This window comes from Delphinus delphis, chromosome 9 (genome assembly GCF_949987515.2).
Source record: "Delphinus delphis chromosome 9, mDelDel1.2, whole genome shotgun sequence".
Classification (NCBI taxonomy): domain Eukaryota; kingdom Metazoa; phylum Chordata; class Mammalia; order Artiodactyla; family Delphinidae; genus Delphinus; species Delphinus delphis.
In genome coordinates, this window is record NC_082691.1 from 36,271,393 (window position 1) to 36,298,381 (window position 26,989).

At 37.4% G+C, this 26,989-nt stretch overlaps 1 protein-coding gene across 1 annotated transcript in view; it reads right to left on the minus strand.

Annotated features, from left to right (window-relative positions):
- The window catches only part of HDAC9 (histone deacetylase 9), an 806,539-nt gene that overhangs the window by 161,042 nt on the left and 618,508 nt on the right, over nucleotides 1–26,989 (minus strand). The window lies entirely within an intron of this gene.

Below are 26,989 nucleotides of genomic sequence, written 5' to 3' on the forward strand. Positions count from 1 at the left end.
ATTGAGAATGAATATTGCTAGAAACCAAAATTAGTAAGTTAGAAACTAAACTTCACAGAATTAAAAAATGAAAATTAAAACATGTTTTACCCATCACGTTAGCAAAGATTTAGATTAAGTATCCAAAAAAATAGCATTTTCTGCCTTATAAATTGGTACAACCTTTTTAGAGTATAAGTTAGCAATATCAGTTAAAATTCAAAATATTCTGGGTTTGGACCCAGAACTTCCACTTCTATAAATTAATCCTGAACAAAGATATGGACCCAAGAGTATTTGTTGCAACTTTTTTTTTCAAACTTAGAAACAGCCCAAATGTTGATTAATAAGAAATAACTAACCAATATTTCTATAAAATGTAACATCTGCAACAGTTAAAAAGAATGAAGTACTGACAGGAAAATGCCAAAAATTGCTAAATTAAAGAAGCAAATTGTGTATAATACTCAAAATGTTTAATAAATGTTCATGTGTGGGAAAAAGCATGCTGCAAAAAAAAAAAAAAATCCCACAAGGACTCAGAGGCAAAAAATATACAAATCAATTTTCACTGCAAAGTAAAGGAGCTGTTACAGTGGAGGATGACTGGACTGAATGTCAATATTATGACACAGTATGAGAGTGTTTCATGTTTGGTAATTGCAATCATTGTTGCTTTTGTTGTGGTCATCCATTTACAATGCTTGGCGTCAGTCTATCTCTTGTAAAAATAAAATACAGTGTGTGTGTATAAAAAAAAAGAGGGAGGAGATATGGGGATATAGGTATATGTATAGCTGATTCACTTTGTTATAAAGCAGAAACTAACATACCATGGTAAAGCAATTATACTCTAATAAAGATGTTAGGAAAAAAAAAAGAAAACAAATGACTGAAGCAATAATAATGGCATCTATGCTTTCTCATCTTCACCTGATCACTGGAGATTATCATGCTCTCCTTGGAGGCAACTTTCCTTCTCTGTTACTGCATGTCCTCTCCCCAGGTAAGACTCATGCTAGAGAGAGTACATTGAGCTTATAAAAATAAATGGAGACAAGAATACTACTACTACTAATAATAATAATAAAAGGAGACACAGATCATGTGATTAGACACTAAACACAGTAAGGAGAAAAGAATCCCATTCTGGATTTCTTTCCATGAAATGTGATTCTAATTCAAAACCTCCTCAGCTAGAATCAGATCTCTGGATTTATTTCATCTCTAGTCAATGGCCAAAGAACTGGTGGCACTGACGCCGAGTCATGTGCTGTGCCTAAACAGAACTCCACTAGTGATTTCCCAAGACTCACCTTGGCATGTGCTGAGTCAGCAGTGTGCTATGCTACCCACTCCTTCAGCATGCTCTGTGCAGGGGAGCATGCTTTGCTGTGGCTTTAAGGAAAACAAAAAACTCGGTTCCACAGCCTTCAACTCAAAATTTAAAGCATTTCAAAGCATTTTACCTTATAGAGTTACTCAACAATATTTTTATATTCATTCAGAAGTCATTTATTGAGCCCCTATTATGTGAGAGGCCCTGGGTTTGTGCCCAGATTCATATATATGAATAAGTCGAAGCTCTGCTCTCAAGGAGTTCATAACTTAGGAGGAAACGCAGAGGGGAAACATGTCTTTGCAGTATAGCGCGCTACGAATTCAGGCACAAACAATGTACCAAGAGACATAAGGCAGTGGGTAGCCAATAGGGAGGAACGCAGCATGAAGAAAGTTCACCCAAAGAAGGGACATGAAAAGTGAATTCGGACACCAGTGTAAGAGGTTGCCAGGAAGGAAAATTAGGGAGGACAGTTCAGGCAGATGGATTAGCAAGCACAAAGGCACGGACATCTGAAAGGACATGGAGGCTTGTGAAAATAGTCTGATATTTCTGGAGCATGTGGAGTATATAAGGTAGAGGTAGCAGAGGAGTGTGTATCCCAGATCCCAGGCCCTACCTGTCTGCAACAGAACCAGAAGAGCCTGATGTTGAGGAAACCAGGGGCTGAGGGAGGGTGGTGTCCAGTATTTCCAGAACTGGAGTAGACCACAGTACAAAAGCATGACGAAGGTCATCCCATTCACTTTCCTCACTCAACAAGTCTTAACCAACCACCTGCAATGTGCCAGGCACTGTTGCAAGGCTAGGGTTAAGAGCAAAGTCTCTGCTCTCTTGCCTTCAAGGAATTTGCATACTAATGGAGAAGAAAGTGTACAGATAATAGATGAGCAAGTGTGTAGTAAGGACTAAGAGGGAAAATAACATAGACAAAGTCAGGGGAGGTGGTGCACATTTAGATGTGGGTATACAGAGGAGGATGCTCTCAGGTGGGGACAGTGAACAGAGCACTGCACTGTATGAAGTGAGGAAGAAGGGCAAGCGAATCCTGGGGGAAGAGTACTGCCCTGTGGGAATAGTGAGTGCACAGGACCTGAAGTGGGAGGGTCTTCAGTGTCTTCAAGTCGGCATAAGGAGGTCACTGTGACTGACACAAAGTGAATAAAAGGAAAGATGGCTGGAAGTGGGGCCAGAAAAGTGACATAAAGCTAGTTCGTGTAGGGCCTTATAGGCCATTTTAAGGACTTTGGATTTCGTTTTGAATGAGAAGGGAAACTAGAAAGTTTTGAGCAGGACAGTGACATGATCCGGTTTATATTATTTCTGTCCTCATCAATTAAGCAAAGTATTTAAAAGTGTCCTTTAGAATGATGAGGTCTTTTTGACCTCTGAGGTGGCAGATTCTGATCCCCTGTATAATTTATAATGGCACATTATAATCATGCAAATATGAATTATAGGTGAAAATCCAAGCCTACATTTTTCTTTATAGTTTAATTGTAGGTCATTGCTTAAAAGCATCAGATTATAAAATCAAACATTTTCAAATGCTACAAGGACTTCTTTTTAGATTTTTCTTACAAAATTAAAATGCACATTAGAGCATGCATGCTTTTTCATCCATCTGTACATGTCTGTGTACAAAGTGCAGTAAAAGGATGCTCCCACGGAAAACGCCTCATGACAGTTCACGCTTGGAGAAGTGGTGAAGGCAGCACATCAAAGAGCAGCTGCTAAAAAGATCCCGGGCAGCGGTTGTGGTTGCTGGGCTTCAGGATGGCCCCCAGCACCTCACTCACCACTGGACCAGTGCCCTTCTGGGAAGGCACCAAAGGAAGGGATTATCATGGGCATTTGTGGAAGAGGGTCAGTGCTGGGAGCTCTAAACACACCAGGTATAACTGGTGTTCTCCACCAGCACCAACCAGAGTAAGCCCTGCTCTTCTTCCTTAACCTTCACCCTCCATCTCCTCACATAGTCAACACACACACACACACACACACACACACACACACACACTTGTTCCTTTCTCTCTTGCACCATCTTCCTTCTTCTTTATTGATTCGGTTTTCCATCTTTGGCAGCTCCCTTTCTCTCTTTCAGACCCATGTTCAACCCATCAGGACATCCTGTTGTCTACACTTTCAAACTATTCAGAAACTTACCACATCTGAACACCTCCATTATCATTACCCTGGCCTAGGTCTACATTTCTTACCTGGATTACAGGTACAGCCTCCTAAGAGGTACCCTATTACCTCCACGTCCCCCAACCCACTCTCTATTCTTTCAACACGGCAGCCAGGTTGACATACTTAATTAGGTCCTCATCATATTTCTCAGGGTAAAAGTATTTTTAAATGACCTACGTCTCTGCACAAGGAGGCTGACTAGCATCTCTCTGAGCCCATCTCTTACCACTCTCTGCCAGAACTCTATTCACAAATATGCTAGACGCATTCCAGCCATCGGGGTTAACAGTAGCTCTTGCCTCTGCCTGGAGTGCTCTTTCCCCAGATGACTAACTCCCCCACCTCAATCAAATCTTTGCTCATATATAATTTTCTCATTAAGACATTCCCCAGCTCTGTCACTCCTAACTCTTTTATTCTGTTTTTTTCCCCCATAACACTTATTACCTTCTAAAGTGATACATGAGTTACTTATTATGTTTATTGTTTATTTTATTGTCTAATTCTCTCTACTAGACACAAGCTTCCCAAGGGAAGAAACTGTTTGCCTCTTTGTTCACAGATGTACCCCAGGGACATAGAAGAGTGCCTAGCATGTGTTAGATATTCAATAAATAGGTGTTCAATGAAATGTCAAATGATAGTTCCTGTGATTTTTTTGTGCTTTCAGCTCAGGTTTTCTTGGTCTCTCATTCTTCCTGAAGTTTCTGTACATTTCACAAATAGATATTGAAATGAGGTTTCTCCAAAAGCCTTCGAAGAAGGGGACCAAACTCTGCAAAGTTTTCTACTGCCTGCCATCTTGAAATTGAATTCTTCGGCTTCAACTGTTGTGCATAGAAAGACTCCAACTCAAGACATCCAGTTTCTATTCTTGGCACTGCTCTTAACTGTATGACCTTAGTAAACTTTCTTCAACTATTATTTTCCTCAACTGTAAAATGACAGGGGCGGGGGGAGGGGTGGGCAGGGAGAGGAGATTCACTTAAATGGTCTCTAAAGTCAAATGCATCTCTCACATGATTTGTTATGTCTCAGAGGTACTACATCAAAGTGATGCTTTTTCCCCTTCTTATTCTCTTTCTTTTGCATTTGATAAGAAAAACCACTGCCTGGGTTGGGGGAGCGGGGGTGAGGTATTTGGGTGAAGGTGGTCCAAAGGTATAAACTTCTAGCTATAAGATAAAAAAGTTCTGAGGATATAATGTACAGCATGGTGACTATACTGTATTGAATATTTAATAGCTGCTAAGAGAATAGATCTCAAAGGTTCACATCACAAGGGGGAAAAATTGTAACTATGTGAGGTGATGGATGTGAACTAATCTTATTGTGGTGATCATTTTGCAATTTATACATATATCAAAACATTATGCTATACACCTTAAATTTATACAATGTTACATGTCAATTGTATCTCAATAAAACTGAAAAAAAAAAGAAAAGAAAAACCATTTTCTCAAGCTCAACATCCTTTCTGATCAAAATCTTTGCTACATATCAACCTATCTGCCCTTATCTTTTCAGGTCAACTCTGAGGTGTGTCTTTCCTTTGATGACTCTGGACTCTACAGTCGAGAGCAAACTACTTCATAGCAAGAACAAAGTATTTATGAGCTAAATTCCTAGAGCGGAATTTTTTAAATTTTGTAAAAGTAGTACTTTTAAAGAGATTAGAGTTCTAAATATGCCATCTAATGAGTTTATATTATTATTTTGCTACAATAAGATGTTAATTACAGTATGCTGTGTTTTTAAAAGACTGAATCCTTGATGAGAATAAGGAAACTATTTAAAAACAGCACATTTCAAAAGTTAGCGTAATAGGTCTAAATCTTATTATATTACTTCATTTAAATGTGTGTGTGTATATCAGAATACCACACAATATATTCTAACTAGGAAAATATAAGTATATATATTCAAACTAAATATATATGTGTGTGTATATATACACATATATGTATATAATATCTAATTATATATATATATCCCTAGTCCATAAAGTTAATTCATTTAATTACAGTTTTAAATGTGACATTTAGTAAGTTTATATTGCTTTAGTACATTAAAATGTCAATGTTAACTTTAGAATTCTGTTAAAAAAAAGAGTATTTTAAGGGACTAAGGGACTTTCCTTGCTTAAGATGTGTCATAGAACCAGTAATAGTTCTGACTAATTCAGAGATATTACTCAATGTTTCTCTGAGCTGAGAGTTCAGAGAAATATCCTTCTCAATGGTAGCTCTTCCTAGTTTGGGACACTGTCAATGAATGTCATGTTATTATATTTATACCATTATATTTGGTATTTCTTTGAATGTGGAGAGATGCTAGCTTCCCAGGCAAAAATCCTATACTCAAGTATAGCAAGCTGGGAAAAATTGTAAGATTGCTAGTCTATCAAAATGGATAAAGTGATTCTTATCTAATTACCATATAAAAACACAGTGGTAATAGAATTAAGAGATTTGCTTTTGTTGAACTCTATATTGAAATTTGGTTTAGAAAAATTAACAAACCAGAATTAGGAGACATAATTAGTTTGGAGTTTTTAGATGTCATTTAAGAGTTAATACTTAAATTTTATTAAAATGAACATTCTTTTGCTTTGAAATATAGAAAGAAATGTATATATGTTTATATGTGTCCCTTTCTAGTCATTATTTTATGAAAGTATATAAATACCATGTATTTTAATATGCCAAAATGTGGCTATAATTTTGCAACAGTGGTTTTCAAGAAATATTTTATTATGATGCCAAATGTGGGTCCAGTAACTTACAGATGGTCTTATGTCTTTAGTTTTATAAGTGTTGGTAAATCAGTTCTTCCTAATTTGTAAAAGCTAGGGCTGGAAAGGAACAGTTGCTGTGCCACTCTCCAATTAACAAAGTACCCACTCGCAGGTAACCAATGCTGAGCCCAAACAGAAAGAACTAGGATCTTCCCTAGGGTAATGCACTGCAATAACTGATTCCTTCATGAATCCCTTCAAAACTGTCTGTGGCTATACAAGTAGAATGTGGTTTTTCCTTATGGTTAAGTGGGCACCTACAAAGATGCTAATTCCACAGCAGACTTTACACTCTCTCTCACATCTGCCTACCTTATTACTCCTTTACTCTCTCCCCTCCTTTCTTCCTCCCCTCCTCCCTTCTTTCCTCTCTTCCTTCTTTCTTTTCTTTCTTTTCTTTCCTTTTTCTAATCTGTCTTTTTTTAGACCGATTTATTCTTAAAAGATATGAAAATAATTTAAAAAGAATTTGGAAAAACATATCGGAACACAAATTTTTCACCTTTGTTCCTTAGGTAAAGACCAACTGAATAACTGAGGAAGGAAGTCCATTCAGAGAGAACACAGTCCACATACGCAGGCAAGGGAGGCAGAACAAGCCCCTGCAACATGTATCTTTCCAAACCTTTGTTTATTTTCATTTCTATAGCAACCTGGTGGTTGTAAAATATTGCCATAATGAAAATAGAACACAAATGACAGTAAAATGTTCTTATAACTCAAATAGCAGAGAATTGTTTACAGAATTCGGAAATGCTGATTTTTTTTTAAAATGGGCTCATAGCAGGAAAAATGTCTACCTAAGTCAATAGTAAATTTCCCCTCCAGAGGGATAATGAGATGCTCGTGACACGTGCACTTTGGAAACTTAATTGTGTGCCCATTTCTTGCTATTACTTTCTTTAACCAAAAAAATCCCTAAAGAGATTTTACTACCATCAAATCAGTCATAGGGATTTCTCTGCTTTCAGTGGGGTGCAATGTGGGGTTTAGTATACATGTTGCATTTCCCGTCACCCTATGAGCACAGAATATTCTTTTTTGTAAAGTTTTAAATGAGCCTCTCTTTGGTCTTTGCACAAGTGATTGCATTCCATAAAATATTATTACATAAAGCCAAAGCACCCTGGCTAGACATTAAACTCAGTATTATAATAAAATCCAATTGAGAATACACACACACAGACACACACAGACACACACAGACACACACACACCACACGCACTTTGAAGAGAATTTTAGCCTTTACATTTCTTCTCAAAAGAAGAGAAGATAGGGCTTCCCTGGTGGCGCAGTGGTTGAGAGTCCGCCTGCCGATTAAGGGGACACGGGTTCGTGCCGCGGTCCGGGAAGATCCCACATGCCGCAGAGCGGCTGGGCCCGTGAGCCATGGCCGCTGAGCCTGCGCGTCCGGAGCCTGTGCTCCGCAACGGGAGAGACCACAACAGTGAGAGGAGAGGCCCGCGTACCGCAAAAAAAAAAAAAAAAAAAAAAAAAGAGAGAGAAGATAGAGCTTTGTAGGCATAAAAAGAAAGAAAAAGAAAGGTCAAACTTTACTGTAACTAAATGTTCTGTGGTTTGCAGAATTCACAAAACAAATTACAGCATGACATCCTTTTCAAGGAACTGTTTGTGTCTTCGGAAAAAGTGTGTATTATTTTTGGTGAACTCTACCTTTTGATGTGGCCTTTCTGAGGGAAGCAGCATCGTCAAGATTTTTTCTTTTAATTGCGTAACACTACGAGATGAACAAGACAAAAGGCAAGTTCATTTAGTAATTTAAATCCCTGAGGCACAGCCAGAAAGAGACTGAGAAGGAAGGACCTGGGAGCTGAATGGAGCTCTGAAGTGCAAGTCATTATCTCCTCAGTCAGGAGACCAGTCCAAGATCAAGGAGTTCTAATTTTATTCATATCTAAAATGACAGGAAGGTAGGATTTACCCCAAAGATAAAGAAATAGTTCATTTATGTTGGAGGCAAGCTAACTCTTTACTTCTAGCAACAACAATAAAATTATCAGCCATTTTGACAACGTACCATATGCCAGGCATGGAGTTAGTTTATACATTATCTAATGCTATAATGCCTACAACATATCTGAAATTATGTATTTTGATTCCTCATTTTATAGATAGTGGAAGCTCAGTGAAGTTAAAAAAGTTTTATCCAAGGTGACTGAGCAGGTAACAGCATGAATTGGGGTTCAAACCAAGATCTGTCTGATTCCAAGGACCATATTCTCAGGAACTTGACAATTTCACTCCTTTTAACTTCACTATTGGATGAAAAATTAATGTTTCTAAATGCTATGATTCTATGAGGAGATAAAGGCATATCACGTGTATCAAACTAATCACTTCTGTGAATTAGAAGTTTCTGTGAATTAGAAGTAAAGCAGGTAGGCCACGCCCCATTTTACAGGAGACGGTAGAACCAAGGCTGGCTGTGAACATGTAATCAGCAGCAACTTATTTCCAGGCACAATGTTCATTCCATCAGTAAGTATGGGCTTGCCATGGTGGTCTGAGAGATTAATTGACATTTACTGTTTTATTAGTTATGACAAAGGTATACCACTGATGAGTTAAACTATGGATTGTCATTTGAGTTAGTAGAAAGCAATCTGTAAGTACACTCAAAAATTCCATATAAGAAGTGAAAAAATATCTGATCATCCACTTTTCCAAATAACCAGACGTCTGGCTCCGTATACACACATAGCTAGCTATCTGACTGATTCTTTTAATTTTTTTTAAAAAACTGGTTGTTATGGTGGCTCATGGATGCTACTATAGTGATAAAGAGACATACTGAAGGAGCTGCTGAATACCTGGCAGAACCCCAGATTCCAATGGATAAAAAGCTTGAAGACTAATCTTCTTTTGTGCATGTATATTTGTCTTACAATCAAATAATCCTCTACAGTCATCTGTACAGCAATTCTGCACCCGCATATCAAAAAAGATTTAATTTACTTTAAAAAATCTTCCCAAGTAGCAGGTATCTAAAAATATTTCAAACTGGTTTTACATGTCACATTCCCATTTGAAAACGAAGCTGAAGCGAACTCTGCCAAGGTCGTCTATGCATCAATTTATTCATTTGTTCATTCATTCATTTATCTGGCCAAGCATTCATTGAAGATCTACACTGAATCTCTTTGCAAAGGGCTGTATTCCATACTACTAAGACAGGTTCTTAAACTTAAGAAGCTCACATGGCACGTGTGAAACAGATCTGTAAACAAATTTCCCCCAGTTCAAAGTGATAAGTTCGTTTATACAGATAAAAATTTTTTTCTCCCATTCAAAATGATAAGTACTCTAAAAAACATAGCTATGTATGTAGATAAAGAAAAGGAAGTTATTAATTGTCCCTTGGGAATAGAGGAAAGGCTTTATAGATAAAATAATATGAGCTGGGTGCTTAAACAGTGGCTCAGTAGATTTCAAAATCCTCAAAATCAACCAACAGCAAAAAACACATTTCACTTTGTAAACCAATACACACACACAGCTAAAACATAAGTTTCATAAAATAATACTTACACTCTTACGTTTTCTACTATATTCCATTCCATTCCCAGAATGCCAGTCTTGGCCCACTAAATTGACTTTATAACCTTTTAATAAGCTGCAACTCACAGTATAAAAAATACAAGTTCAAAGGAAGAAAAGCAGTTATCCATTTGAAGAAAATATATCCAAAGGGAACAGCATGTGTAAGTCATGGTATTACAGAGGCCATGACGTAGAGAAAATGGTAAAAATTTCAGTGGAGTTGAATCATGACTGGCATGGGGGTGAAAAGTTGAAAACTGGATTGGAAGAATCAAAGAGAGAAAGGAAAAGATAAGGCTGAGAGGTAGGAGAAGAATGTAGGACCAGACTGTGAATAATCAGACTGTTATTTACTTTTGAGGAATATAGGCTTTATGGTGTGACAACAGTGATAGAGCAGAGATCATTAAAGTGGGAAACAGCATGCTACCCTTGCTTTAGGGAAAGACAGTAATGGCGAGAAAAGACCAGACTGCAGTGAGACAGGTGGCAGGGAAAATAATAAAAGCCTCAGCCAAGGTAGTGGCAGTGGGGATGGAGAGCAAGGAGCAATTTTAAGAGTTATTCCTAAGAAGGGTTTTGAGTTTAAAACAACAACAACAGGGCTTCCCTGGTGGTGCAGTGGTTGAGAGCCCGCCTGCTGATACAGGGGACACGGGTTCGTGCCCCGGTCCGGGAAGATCCCACATGCCGCGGAGCGGCTGGGCCCGTGAGCCATGGCCGCTGAGCCTGCGCGTCCAGAGCCTGTGCTCCGCAACGGGAGAGGCCACAGCAGTGAGAGGCCCGTGTACCGCACAAAAAAAAAAAAAAAAAAAAAAAAAAAACCAAACAACAACAACAACCAAAAAAAAACAACAAAAAAATAACTGGCTTTACAGCACACAGTCCTAGTAAAACTGGAACAAAATATATAGCATAATTAAGATGAAATACAAAATAAAATTGTTCTCATTTGAAAAATTTAAAGCAACCATTCATAAGAATTTATGTATTCAACTAAATATTCTTAAAAATGCAAACAGTTCTTTAATACTACTATTCAGAATTGACATGGAATGAATTCATATGAATGGCCATTAAATATTTGAAAAAGTATCCACCTTAATTAGTAATCAGAGAAATGTAAATTAACAAAAAATATGCCATTTCCTGCTTATCAGTTGGTAAAGTAGTTTTTAAAAACACGAATATTTTATATTGGTAAAGGTGAGTTGAAATTGGGACTTGCATGTGTTACTGATGGGGTTATAAATTTTTAAGATCTCTTCTGGAAATCAATTGGGCAGTCTGTATCAAGAAACTTAAAAAAATTATATCTGTTAACTCATAACTTCTACAATTTTTTCTTTAAGGAAAGGGTCAGATTTAATGAAGACAAACTTACGTCTGATCAATATTTAAAAAAATGAGAAACTGAAAATGGGCTAAATGTCCATCATTAGGGAAGTGATTAAATAATATTATGTAGCTCTTAGAAATTATGTTGTGATTTGACCTAAATAATAGAAGGGTTTATATTCATAATTTGAATTTAATTATGTTTTAAAGAATAATTAATGACATGTAGAAAATGCTTGTAGTGCTGATGTTAAAATGCAGGTGTCAAAATACATGTGAAAGATAATGAAAATATACAAAATTATTAGAGATTACACCTATACTCTGGGATTCCAAGAAATATTTTTATTTTATTCTTTATACTTTCCTTTATTTTCCACATTTTCTGTAATGAACAAATATTACTTTTATAATCAGATAGTATAAAAGACTTGTCAGTATTATTAGTAATTAAAAATTACAATCATTTTGCACATTTACTAATAAGCAGAGATTTTTTATTATATTTTCTCTTTCATTAAATGGGGATGAAAAAATACTACCTCCCAGAGTTTGGGAGAGTAAATGTGATCATATAAGAGAAAATGCTATTTTAAAAGTCCTATACATTTCCATAAAAACATTATATACAAATTTTTCTACTATTATATCTTTTAGCTGAGACATTAGATTAGTATGACTAAGATGGCTTCTGAACAACAAAGAATTTCTCCAATGGGCATTTGCAACCAGAATCAAAGTCAAAATTCTAGAAATCTTACAAGGATTCCAATTTAATTTCCTCAAAAGGAACATAATTTAAATGAAGGTTTAATATTTACTCAAAATATAATTATATTGTTAACTAAATGTCAGAATTTTTATATTGTCATATTCATCCTAAAATCATTACACTATCCTTTGTGAAAAGGATTATGGGTGATGATCCTTTTGTATCTCCGTTTTCCAACTTTTCTCTAACGTAATTATATTCTCGGTACCAGCCCAAATTATGAATATAAGCCCTTCTATTATTTGGGTCAAATTCCTAGACATACAGGGAACTTGAAACAAAACGTTGGGCACTCTACCTTTTGGGGAGCAGAAGGAAGAAGTCAGAGAAGAAAAAACAAAAGACAATAAGCCTTTAAAATTATAGGAAGAGATCCAGGAGACCACAGCGTTATAAAAAGCAGGAGGGATACAAATTTCAAGACAGATATTATCAAGTTACCGTGAGCTTGAGAAAGATGATAGTAGGCCAAAAAAAGTCATTGGTACTTTGCATTTGATAAACAGGTACTATCCTAAAGAATAGTTTTCATATAGAATGGAAGCAATTTGAATGAATGATGATGATATCTAAATAACTAGACATAGGGAGCTATTTTCAAAACAAACACACTTTGGCCTAAAACAATTCTACAACAACATTCACTTATAGCCCATGATACATGTATATTATGTATATATCGGTGTGCATCCTCATGGATTCTAAAGAAGCCCTAGAAGCCCATTATAAGGTATGGCTGAAGCAGGGAGAAAATGTCCTGGAGAAGAGAAATCTCTGGTTACAGCCCCTTTCAGGCAGTCTTTTCTGAGGCTTCTGACCCTCACAGTGTATTTTTCACCTAATTTCCAGGAAGATTTACACTTTGTGTGACTGAGAATTGTGATACCCTAATGTGATGTGTAATTCTCAGAATATATTATACTGCATACTATAATATCCAGGTATAGCTTTTAAAAATGTATTTGTGGTGATTTCCATTAAAAGTTGGACATCAAGTCTTTAATCAATTAGCATATTCTTTCTTGAAGGAAAAAAAAAAAAAACTCTTTAGAATCTTTTCCAAGAACAAAACATCCTGAAAGATAGGAAAAGAACAGAAAATCTGTATTTTGCTAGTGTCCTGATAAAAATAAACCATAATTCTTACACAGAGGCAAAGCACTTAGTTGATTAGATCCTTAAATGTATGTTGATATTTACTATTAAAGATTAGAAGCAATATAAAAGCAGAGTACAAGACTTAATCTAAATTCTTCTCTAGGTATTTATTGTAACTATAGAGTGTGGCCTTAACACTTTAGAAAGCCTACTTCAAAATAGTAGTAAGAACAGCAAATGGCACTGAGTTTGTGTCAGGCCCTATTCTGAGTGCCTCACTTATATAAATTCATCTATTCCACACAGAATCCTGGAAAGTATTTCTATTAATTTTTTCATTTTGCAGATGTGAAAAAGAGAGGCACAGATGGCTTAACTAACTTGCCCAAGGTCGCAGGCAGTAAGTAGAGGAGCTGAGGTTTGAAACCAGGCGGTCTGGTTCCTAAGCTCAGGATCTCAATAATTTAGGTAATTAGGTAACCTGTTCTACAATACTGTGGCAAACTAGAAAATGGTTCCCCAAACAGAAATAGTTTGAACCCAAATTGACGTTACACTTGATTATACTGTTCACATTAACCAGAAAAATGTTAATGGAAAACAATTGATTAAATTGCTGTGGTATCTCCAAAGGAAAAGGCACATGAAATTCTTTGTTTCCTATCATTTATATTACAAACTAACAAACTGAAATTAAGGGAAGATGCTAATGCTTCGTAGAAAACAGACTTCTTACCCACTCAGAGTTCAGGAGAAAAAAGAAAAATAGAGGTTTGTGTCTACATAGTTTCTAAAATCAATCACAATGACACCCTTTGGAAGCCGTTTCTATGTAGTGGCCATGAGTGGTGAGAAGACTGCCACGTGGTCAACTCTGACTGCTCATCATAATGTCCAAAATAGCAAAATGCATTCTGATTTTTAAGGTTTATTTAGGGAAAGGATTCTGATTTTTAGGGTTAGTTTATGGGTTAGATTCAAAATCTAACCAGTTACTCAGTTTCTTGGGGGCTACAAGTCTTTTGCCTGAACCTATGATGCAATAACTCTCAAGACCAAAATGTTATAAGAGCACCTTCTGTTTAAAACGTGCATTTTAAGAGAACAGCAGGATTCAGCTCCCCTAACCAACAGCCCTTACTACAAAGATACAACAGATGTTGGTCTGTGTGCAAAGCAAACATCAGCCTTGCTAATGTGGTCTGTGCTGAATTCTTGGTAATTAGACATTTATCCCAGTGCAGAGTCAAGGTCATTAGAGTGAAAGGCTGTAATGCTTACAATTATTTTGCCCCTCATGTTTCTCTGCATGAAGTCAGGGACGGCAGTGCACAGGAGTGAAAGAAGAAATGTTTCCATTACTGCAAAGGTCTCTTGGTACTACAGAGGCTGGGAAACAGAGACTGAGTCAGTAGTAGAATCAGCTACCGTTTGGTTAGACAGCTTGACCTGAATCTGGCCACCCTTTCCCCATTTTCTCCCCTCCCCCTATGCCTTGTGACCTATACAAGGGAAACATTAACCGACAGAATGGCAAGCAAAAAAGCAAGGGGCTAGCAACCACAGCCTAATTAAATTTAACATATTAAGAAGTGGTGAAACCACAGGCAGCTGAAAAGGAGTGCTCAAGTTCAGCACAGCCACCATTTCTAAACACAGTGGGTGCAGTGAACTATGAACAGTATCTGCAGAGGGCAAGCAGGAAAGCAGTGCTCACGGCGAAGTCTTAAAGCACAACGGTCTCTTCAAATGATAGGAATAAGGAGACTAGGGCTACTGACAATGGCTGGATTAAAAAACATATATATTGCAACTTTTTTCTCTACAAAGAGAACATGTACAATTATGTCAGATTCACAGAAGATAGCCACTAATTAATTAGTCAAGCTTTCAAACTCCCTTCTTTACAAAAACAATGCTGGGGAACGACAGATCTTTTGGGGATGCACATTTAGAAAAATGTGCTGTGTGTAATCTAGTTTAAAGAGCCCTGGGCTTGAACTCAGACAGCTGTATTTGAAACCAGGCTCTGCCATTCACTGGTTGTGTGGTGGAGGCATGTACTTTTACTTCTCTAGTTTCAGACTCTGCCTTTGGAAAGAAGATTGTAGTGGGATTAAAGGATCCCTTCTAGGTAATTCCATCCATCTCTGAAATCTGACATCAATCACTTCAGCAACCAATTGCATCTGTTTTCCCATTATGTTATAAAAGCATTATTTTAAACGTTGATGATATTCAAAATATTTAACAATCACAACATAAGATGACTAATTTGTACAGACACTGACCACATTGCCTTCTTTGGAGGGTTTAGATGCACTGACAAAATATACAGACCATAAAAGCTATGATGTCAATGACCATGATAAATGCCAATGATCAATTTTTATAAAATGTAGCAGTAGCAACTGAAAATAATGGTATTTAATATTTTTGCTTTTTCCTTGCGGTAGTGGGTCCTTACTCTCACTCATTTTTAAAAATTACCCCTGATTTGATTATTTACTCCCCTATTAGGCTTTTTACATCTTCCTCCATTAATTTGCTTTTATTTTAGCATTTCATTCTTAAGTGTTTGTACTCTGTCCTCACTTCCTTTGGTCTCTTTCCTTTTATTGGTCTTCGCTTAGCCATTTCTATCCTTTCTTTACTCACCTACTGATGTTCTTTTCTGTCTAAATGATAATGTTCTTGAAGCCTCACAGACTTATTTTCTATGCTATAAGATACAATAACAGTCTCGGGACACATTAAATGACCATCACCAACATCATTACAATCACCATCGCTACCACAAGTCCCACAAGAATATCATTCTCTTAATATCTATATACATCAAAAATGAAAATATAATATTTCAGTTGCTAATGGATGGCAGTGTAATGACATATCGACCAGCAGAAAGAACTAGGCATTTCTCAGAAATGTGTTGTAAAAGTTCCTTTTCATTTTATTTTCTTGTCCTGCATATTGGTAGGTAGCTGCTACCTTACATGCTTACCAAATAGCCAGAGATAAATCACATTAGGCACATTTCTGGTACATATCTGGTGAAATGTGCCCACATCAATGGACAAAAAGATATTTAGAAATAAAAATATTATTCAGTTTTACTTCCTTAATCTTTACTTCAAAAAGTCTTCCAAAAATAGATTACTGTTTACTCATACTAGTGGATTAAAACTATGTCAATATGTTCCTAGCGAGTAAACTTTTTCCTTGGCTAATTCTGTTTTTTCTAAATGTCACAATCAGCTGGATAAATTACAATTCAATCAGCAGTTAAGATAACCAGACATGTGAATTATTCGTTAATGTTTTTTCAGTTCCATAACTTCTGAGAAAAATTCCAAACAACTGAGTTTTAAAAAAAAATCTATTCATTTGACTAATTTGATTTCCATGGAATTAATTACTTAATAGTGTTATATAGGAATAGGTAAATATACGCTATTGAAATCTAAGAGTTGAAAAGAGTCTTTCTGCTGCTTTATAAGTTCTAGTAAAATGACTAGTTCTGGGCTTCCCTGCTTGCGCAGTGGTTAAGAATCCACCTGCCAATGCAGGGGACACAGGTTCGAGCCCTGGTTCCGGGAAGATCCCACATGTCCCGGAGCAACTAAGCCTGTGCACCACACTACTGAGCCTGTGCTCTAGAGGCCACGAGCCACAACTACTGAGCCCACATGCCACAGTTACTGAAGCCCAAGGGCCTAGAGCCCATGCTCCACAACAAAAGAAGCCACAGCAGTGAGAACCCCACACATCCCCAACGAAGGGTGGCCCCCACTCGCCACAACTAGAGAAAGCCCGTGTGCAGCAATGAAGACCCAATGCAGCCAAAAATAAATAATAAATAAAATAAATATAAAAAAGTCTTAAAAATGACTAGTTCTATATTAGTAATAACAAACACTAGAAACTAAACTCTTAAATTGTAACATTTCCAAAGAGATCCTTTAAAGGTAAATATGGGGCTTCCCTGGTGGTGCAGTGGTTGAGAGTCCGTCTGCCTATGCAGGGGACACGGGTTCGTGCCCCGGTCCGGGAAGATCCCACATGCCGCGGAGCGGCTGGGCCCGTGAGACATGGCCACTGAGCCTGCGCGTCCGGAGCCTATGCTCTGCAATGGGAGAGGCCACAACAGTGAGAGGCCCGCCTGCCGCAAAAAAAAAAAAAAAAAAAAAAAGTAAATATGACACTACTTAATTTCCAAAGAGGTAGTTAAGGAGGCTTAGTATCAGATTTATAAAGATGCTCTGAATGTATTTTGTGAATCATGATTTGGGGACTAAATTTGCAGAATCCAGACAAAATAATATTCAAAATGACAGAATAAATTACCTTAAAACTGATGCTCATTGTCTGATCTTAATGGCTGTTTAGAATTTTCAGAATCAGTAAGGAACCCCCAAACTCATTTTTTTTTCCTAATGGATTTAACCCTACCCAGGGTCACCTACAAATTTATTCTGGAGTTTATTGAAGTCTTCCATTTGTTTTAATAAATATAATTATACAAAAGTCCTGGACATATTTATTTAATATTTTTAAAAGGAGACTAGGATGTCAAGGGTATTTTCTCTGTTTCATTTCATTAACATAAATCACTCTGGTTAAGATGAAACTCCCTACACATGAACTGCATTAAAGCAACTCTACCCCTTCGGAGGAAAGTCTGAGTCAGGCCAGCTCAGGGACTTGCCTCAGTCCTGGTTTTGAACACGTTCACAAACAGGTGCAGACCCTTCACACCAAAACCAATAGAAAAGTGTGTGTTCCCCATGCAAACACTGATTGCTCGCCCCACCCACACTTTGTTTTGTTTGAATTGACTTTATGTTCCCTTGATGAATCCTGTTTATTTAGAAAAAAAAGTCTGCCTTAACATACACTAGAAAGAGAGAAAAAAATCCTTTACTTTGATCTCCTTGGCATGTGCCCTAGGATGAAAAAGGTATCCCAGTTGAATTTTTATGTCACGACCATCCTCTGTCAGCGCAGTTTCTCTAAGAAATTCTCCACCTTTGTAGAGTTTCTCTGCTTCCCATCCCTAGCTAGATTAGCCACTAAATTTATCTGAGGCTCATTACATGATATGTTGTACATTGTTTCATTCTAAATAATGGCAATACAAGGCATTAGGCTTAAATAAACCAAGGCATATTTACCATCAAACTAAGAAGATTAATTTTCAGAGTCCCTCATTCACATGAACCCTTTCCAAGGCCTTGTACCTATTTAAAATTTTTTTCCTTGGTATTCTTTCTCTGAAAGAGAGTACTCATAATCATAGAAGATTGAATGAGACCCATACACTGAGGTCTGACTCTGAGTAGAAATGATAGCATGCCTGTGTTGTGTGAAATCATCCTTCCCTGGACACCTGCAGAAGCGGGGGCTACTTATAAGGCTTGGAGTAGCATCCCTTTCCCTTATATGTGTTCTCCTACTGCATGGTCAATAGTTTATCCTTTGTTGATTCTCTGTCTCACAGTAACTTTCACTCCCAACTAGGATTGTATACTTCTCCAAGGAAAATGCTGGATACTTCTGCATTTTGCTCCAACAGCAACTAGCCCAGAGTTGAGCCCACAGTAGGTCAGTTACTTGTAAGGCAGCTTTATGCACATCCATACCTATGACAGATACCTCAAGCCCCAAAGGCTGAATTAAGAAACTGATCAGTCTGTCAGAACATAGTTGTGCCATTTTTGCACCCCTCAGCAGCCATGTCAGAAGAGTTGTATCTGGGAATAAGTTTCCAATAAACCTCAGTTTCTATGGTATTTCACCCACAGGCATATACCTGCCTGCCAGAAGGGAAGAAGGCATTGCTGAGTGGCTGGTATATTTCTAAAGATATATATATTTCTAAAATAAGTATAGGGCTCCCCTGGTGGCACAGTGGTTGAGAGTCCGCCTGCCGATGCAGGGGACACGAGTTCATGTCCTGGTCTGGGAGGATCCCACATGCCGCGGAGCGGCTGGGCCCGTGAGCCATGGCCGCTGAGCCTGTGCATCCGGAGCCTGTGCTCCACAACGGGAGAGGCCACAACAGTGAGAGGCCCGCGTACCGCAAAAAAAAAAAAATAAAAAAATAATAATAATAATAAAATTAATTGAGTATATTTCTAAATCCATTCATGTTTGTCTTGGGAATACACTTAGATTCCCATTTTGAATGAATGGTGAGCAAACATCCAAGCTTTTCTTCTAGCCCTGACACTAACTTCCTGTGTGATCTTCATAAGTACCTTGTCCAATTCATAAGGATGTCTGAGGACAAATAAAACATTACAATAGATGCAGGGCTTTTGAGCTTTGGGAAGAAAGATACTTCTTTAACATTGGGCCCAGGAAATATCTATTGACGATTCATGGAGGAAAGCATTCTGTAGGTTTATTCTAGGGAAAAATTCTTCCCTCAACTGTCATTTTGGGAAGAGAAGTGTCACACTTCTGCCTCTCCCAGAACAAGAAGTACAAGAGTCTGTATTACATGGAACACTGCACATTCCAGCCACACCACAGTTTCCCAAACACATCCCATACTTGGCATATCGGAATCAGGGTCAATTCAGCCAAGGAAAGCTGCATTCTTTTGTTATTCAAGAAAATCATTTTCTCCTTTTTTTGAATCTATTAAACATCACAAAGGTTTGTGTGTCATAATGTTATTAATGACTTCTGAATGTTTTGATATCAATAATTTTTTGGTTTATTCTTGTGTTTTTATTCAGGCGTTTTTCTTTCACTTATATAATTCAACCTACATGGATATCCTAAAGACACTGGTTGAGTACTTAAACATCCAGTAAAACAAAAGAGCATTTTAAGCAAACAGCTAAGGACTTTGCTGATTTATTGCTCTGATAGCCATAATTATCTTTTGAATAAATATGTGATAAGCATAGCTGTGGTTTGATAAAGTTCAGGACATATGTACATCTAGAAATATTATCTTTGGAAACAAAATGACATTGCCACACCATGATACCCCAGGATCCACTCCCAAAGCCACTTTCTTTTTTGACCAGGAAAAGTAATATAGTTTAACTCTTACTGTCTTATTTCAGGGTGTGCTTTCTTACCATGAAAGGTATTTACTTAATTGAAACTCTTCTCTTATTGACATAAAGGCAAACTAATATACGCTCTTCTCCCTCAGCAAAATATAGTCATGAATAACAAATGAGGCTTTAATATTTCTTAAGTCCATAAATGGATTTACCCATAAAACCAATTATATGTTCACACTGCAATTAGTTGCTAATTTTAAGAGTTAAAAAAAAACCAATCCATGTTTTTAATGTGTCATATCTGATCTAGTAAGTTTGGGAGATATGTGCACATATTTAAACTGAAACAAAATACAATGACTGTAAAATATCACCAATTTGCTATAATTCTGAATGGCAGTAACGTTACCCTAAGAAAATTCACTGGATGATTTAATAGTGATATCAAAGGAAACTGACCCTCTTTTCCCTTTTCCCTCTCTTGTTGCTTCTCTGTTTCTCATTCCTTCTTTCTTTGTCTTTATGACCATGTGTTATCTAAGAACCATCTAGATGCAACCAGTGAGAAATGGAGAAGACAGTCTGTAGAATATGGCTCACCCAAGTGCTCAGTTTATCTGATAATGAAATATTATATTATATATTGCACTTGTTTATATTAGATTGATTGCTGGAATCTAAAGGGTAGATATATTTTACTTACTTTTATATTATCATGTTTATTTAATTAATAATGAACTGTCTGAAGTGCCAACTAACTTTGCTCCCTGTGTATCAGGATTTCCCAAACTATGTTCTATGGAATGCTAGTTTCTGTGGTATTTGCAGTTCTTTTGGGGGAAAGAAACTGGGGAAATGGAGAGTTCCATGTTCAAGTAATTTGAGGAAATAATGTGTTAAATAATCTAAGATTTCCTTACTACTGGAATTCTAAAACTCTTTAATATGCTTTTGCAAATTATCAAGAGGAGATTTTTCACCAAAGGATACTTCTTATTGGTGAGAAATGCATATTATTATCCCCTGTATCTCATGTTTAGCAGAACATAGTGTGGAAAATACTTCTACTGGTATCTCAAATTTAGAGCTATTATTGGACTGTCTTGCTCTCCCAGATGTTTGTGTTGCCTGTCTTACTCTACTTAGGCCACCATAACAAAATACCATAGACTGAGTGGTTGAAACAACAGAAACTTATTTTCTCACAATTCTGGAACCTGAAAGTCTGAGGTGAGGGTGCCATCCTGGTTGCATCCTGTAGAGGGTTCTCCTTCCGGCTTGCAGATGGCCACCATCTCGCCATGTGCTCACAGGGCCTTTCCTTGGTACATGCATTCAGGGAGAGAGAGAGAGAAAGCTCTCTGGTGTCTCTTATAAAGACACTAATCTCGTCAGACCAGGGCCCTGCCCTCATGACCTCATTTAACCCTAATTACTTCCCAAAGGGCCAATCTCTAAATACCATCACATTGGGGGTTAGAGCATCAACATATGAATTTGGGGGGGACAAAAGCACTCAGTCAATAACCGTGCCTAATAAAAAAATATATTTTGAATTAGCTGAGTACTCTAAGACTTTTTTTTCTTTTGATCTGAGCAGACATCATGTTCATCACTGACAAAAAAATCTGTCAAGGCCTCCTTAATTTCTCTTAGGAGGTTGAGAAGTGGACGCTCAGTCTTGTTTTCTCAATACTGCTTTCCCTGGGTTCTCCATATGGTTACTTAGGCCCAGACACATCATCCTTGTGGAGCGCTAATGCCCAGTCCAGCCTGTGCATAAGAATACTCAGATAGGAGTACTGGATGAATGGTCCCCAGGATCGTGCATGAGATCAGAACACATTAATGTCAAATTAACATAAATAAGGCAAAAATAGTTGTTTTTATTTCCAAAAGAGCTAAGTCAGATGGTATCACTCATGACTTTCCTACCCAAGACGTGATAAGTAGGGCAGGAAATAGGCCTGAACTCCACGTCCCTTGGCTTTCATAGCATGACCAGATCTCCTTGTCGGAGAGGGCTAAGGCTTGAATAATTATTAATTCGCTAAGATGCATAATCTATCTTTACCAAATGGACCAAAAGCAACAGAGCAGCAGCAAGCTTGCAGAGGACAGAATGCTTGGTGACACTGCAGCCAACCCCTAAGGGGGAGACTTCCTCATTTCTGCTTCTTGGCTTTGAACTGGATTGAGAGCACTTTTGTATAACCCCTTTGTGAGAGATTCTAGAAGCTGGGATTTAATTTTGTAGAGTCTCCTGAGGGGTCTTTATTCCTCAGGGTGTCAGGACAACTCTCACACCACAGGAGGGTTCCTCACTTATTTCCACTTCAAAGGAGCATTAATAATAATCCTCCTTATTACAGAATCCAACCAGACCTTTCTGGTGTGATGATTAATTGGGAGGTGTTACTTTTTTTTTTTTTCTCCAATATATCAGGTGCAATCATTTCAGCCCCTAAAAATAAATGTTCTCTCTGCAAAAAAACAGCAACAAACAAAAATGTTTTGAAAAGTAATCACTTGTTTAAAAAATGGAAATTGGGCTTCTGTGTTGTAAGGAATGTATGGGCATAACGGTGAAATCCAACACTGGTAAATGATCTGACTACCTCAAAGTGAAGTTTTTGCCTTCCTACAGTGGCCTTTAACCCTGCCCTTTCCTCCAATCTGAGAAGAGCTGATGTTGATGGAACATATAATGGCCCCTTTCCTGTGTAGTAAAGTCAGCAATAAAGCTTAGTAATTAAGGGTACCAGGGAGGCCCAGCCCAGCAGGCTAGTGGTGTGGCGAACACTTTTAGAACTTCAAACAATATCAAAGTCACTAAGAAGCGGGCCTAGCTCCGTTCTGGTTTGAATTAAGCCTCACTTCCACACGCACTTTTCAAATCCAAGCTCAAACAAGAAAGCCAAGGCCTTCTGGATTTCATTAGAGCCAATTATCTTATCTGTTTCATCTCAGACCTGACCCTAAGGCTGGCAAACAGCTATTCAGTGCATTTGTGTGGTTGTTTGAGAAAGCCTCCAGTCAGCCAATGGCCCGAGGACCTGCTAATTAAAACACCGTTGCCCCCTGCCTCTAGTGATTAAATATTTTCAAGCTTTTGTAAATAATTTTTCCATTCTTTGCCCCAAGCCTCAAAGGTCCAATACATGCAGTAATTTATTTAGTTTGTCAGAGAAGACTGTTGGAAATAGGGTCATAATGGAACCTTTGGAGACTTTTATATGTCTTGGTACTTCTGAAAGTGACAGTTTATAAACCAGCCAAATGTGTACACTGTTCTGATGTAATTATGGCCTAATGGCCTTTCTCCTTTTGAAGTGATATAGTGTATAACAGGCTTACATTTTGTCAATAATCATATTTCCTCAAATGTCAACATGATATCTAGCATTGGAATTTAATGAGATCATTTAAGTCCTAGAAATTGTATCAAGGTACACTGCCTTCAAGCTTCTTGCCTGAGGGTGGGTCACAGTCAGGAAGACTAGCTTGGGAAGACTAATCGAATTCTTGCTTGCTCTTTGTGGCAAGGACCTGCTAGAGAACACTGAATTCTTTCCAGAGCCAACTTCTGAGAAATCAGTGAGTGATACGATGATGCCACTTCAGAGAAGAAAACATTCAGGGAGAACATTTAGAATTAAAATCATTAGATTAATAACTTTTTCCAGACCTAATTTATATTCAGAGTGATCTGAGAACTTCAGAATGATACTTATCTTACAACTGGATTGTGGGGAGGGAGAGGACATTAAGAACTTGCTTTGTAGCTGCGACGTACACTACAGCATACATGGGTTTGCTAAACACCCCAGGAAGCCCACCACGGCCCTCCTAACACATGGACTTCCCTGCCCCCCAAGCTCCTCGGGCGTGACCTGGCCATGCGTGCCAAGGTGCATGTAACGCCAGACTAGCTCCTCCTGGACCAAGACACAGACAGAGCAGTGGGTGAGCATACACAGCAAACACCTCTCTTCCCTACTGCCCTGGGTACAGCCATTCAAACTCACAGCTCTTCTGGCCAGCGCAGTCATGTTTTATGGGAGGAAAATAAAAATCCGGGGTTTTGTTTGTTGTTCTTGTTGCTCTTTTTGAAGTATTACAAGAAAAAATGTTGGCAGGCTCATTAGCTGCATCCAGTGTTCACTAACGCACCTATGAAAAAGAGCTATGGGACGGAGCAGCTCTGCTTCTGCTCTTCTTAAAATGACACTTTGGTCTTATCCTAAAGAATAGGCTTTTAATAAAAACATCCACCAAAGGCAAACAATTAAACAATATATAAAGCACCAGGGGGCAACCTCGTGGTTCAGTAACAGTCTGGAGCCATTCCAAAGCAGAATATGTGGGTATTTTACAAGGAACAATACACTTTTCCAAAGGTATTATAAAACAACAAAATTTTAAAGTGGGCCTTCAAACTTGGTACAGGATTTCATGCTCAGCTCTGACAATGGGATGATCTTTTTACATTCTAATTTCTTCAAAAGCATGTTTAGAGAACTGTGTCAAACATGTCTATATATCTATATAGAGATATCACTGCTTTTTTAGAAGACACAAAATAGTAATTTGTTTACTTTCAAAAAATTGACACTAGTAAACTAACGAGTGAGTGATCCTTCTTTCATAATTATTATTTTTCATTTGGATCCTGTATTTGATTTATATCAATTGTCATACCCTCAAATAACTAAACTAAGGGCAATATATTTAGCTTCTGACAGACTTCAGTCTTCTAATTTAGAATTTAATCAGATAACTAAACTGAATCAATAAAATAAGACACACCCCAGATTTTATTATTTCTGTCCCTGCCTTTTTCACCTGCCGAGTCACTTGGAAAAATTATGTTTATTGCAGAAAAAGGCATCACTGAATAATTTCTGCAAATGTATTTTCAATTTAGAAGTCCTGGAATATGAAAGGGAAGTGATAGTATCAGAAACTTATACAAGGGAGAGGACTTGGGTACACAAAGCAAAGTCAGAGGCCCAATGCGGCAACTTTAACATTTAAGAGACTTCTGAAACTGAAAGCACAGAAGATCAAGCTTTCTTTGGGCTACAAAACTTTTAAATTATAACTCTGTGTCAGCTCCATTCTTAATCTGGATTGTAAATAAACTCCCCTTCACATCTTAGCTTTCACTATTATTCAGTCCATTTCAGTAATTCCAATATTGCTTTAATTTCAAGAAGTTATGAAACAACAAAAAATATACATCCTAGGTGAACCAATATTTTGTTTTCAACTACAACAATATACATCTTTAATACATAAGATAATATGTAGAGGCTATTTTTTGACAGCCATTTCTGCAATTATTTTCGGATGCAAAATATGCCCAAGTTGAGATGCAGATGGATTTAAAATTCTGCTGAGATTGAAAGGTGACTCACTCATCCATCTCCCCCTTCTCCAGCCCACTTTTTTTTACTTTTGGATAAAATGCCTAATTTTTTCTCCAGAGCCTCAGACTGTGTATTCTCAAAACTTTTTTTTTTGGCTGCTCTGCATGGCTTGTGGGATCTTAGTTCCCCAACCAGGAATCAAACCCAAGCCCCCTGCAGTGGAAGCCTGGAGTCCTAACCACTGGACTGCCAGGGAATTCCCCTCCCACCCACTTTTTAAATTGCAAAATATGAATTATAATGGCAAGAATGTTACTTTGCTGAGCCTTTCCCATTAGGAGTTACGCAGTCTATAAGCCTGCTGACCTCCGTATGGCTTCACAACAGGGCTGATCTTTGGAGTAGAAGATGTTTAGACAACAAATACCCAGAACTGGGGCGCCCATAAGAAAGATGGACAGATTTATAAGAGTTACAAGGACAAGTCCTCACCCTTCTATAAAAGTGCCAGAGGAGTTTAAATGTCTATATAAATGGGAACAAATGTTGATAAGTTTCATCTACATGACATCAAATCATTGGGATGAAATATGGAAAACTGAATCTATCATTCAGATATCTGATGTCATGCAAAGACCTGGACTACTATCTGAAAGTCCTGCCTACCAGAAAATGGTGTAAGTTTCGGCCCTGAACCTCAGAAGTAATATCTGAACAGACTTCCTATTGAACACAAGTTTCCCAAAGTGGACCCTTTTACTTGGAAAAGTTAATAAGTAAATTTCTATTAGTAAACATTATATTTATCTAGTTCAGAAAAAAGATTACAAATTTACATTTATGGTATATTAAAACAAAGTTCTATCTCTTTTTTCACATTATTTGTCATCTCAAACTTAGTTACAGTAAACTTTAGGTGTGAAATCATGGAAATGGAGGGGAATTATTCAGTTTCAAGATAACACATGAAGAACAAAAGGCATTGAAATTTGGTTAATAAATAGTTGTTTAATGAAATACAGGATAAGTGACTTTTATTTGGCTTTATCTTACCAGTAAATGAAGCATAATCTTAAAATATTCACTAAAACTGTGAAAAAAGTGTGACTCCATAGTTTATTAATTATATTTATCTTCCATTCTGGCTATGTCATAATTAACGGCACACCAATTCCATTATTACTAGATGAGATGATTTAAGTTGATGAATTGATCTGAGCTGCTTGACAGTCCAAAAGATCTGCTATTTCTGGCCTAAAATGCTTCACAATAATATTTCGTAGAAAGCTTTCATTTCCTGATATCTCTGAGTATTACACATATGTTGGGAGGATTTTGTGCAAGGCAAGGGTTTTGTAATCCACTGTTCCATCTTGAAAATAAAAACAAATCGTTTCTAGTCACGCAAACTGCTTTCTTCCTTAGAGAGAAGTGCTAAGGAAAAGTTAACAGAACATAGCTACTCTTTTAATTAGTCCTTATTATTTGGAAAACTGTATAATTGCTACACG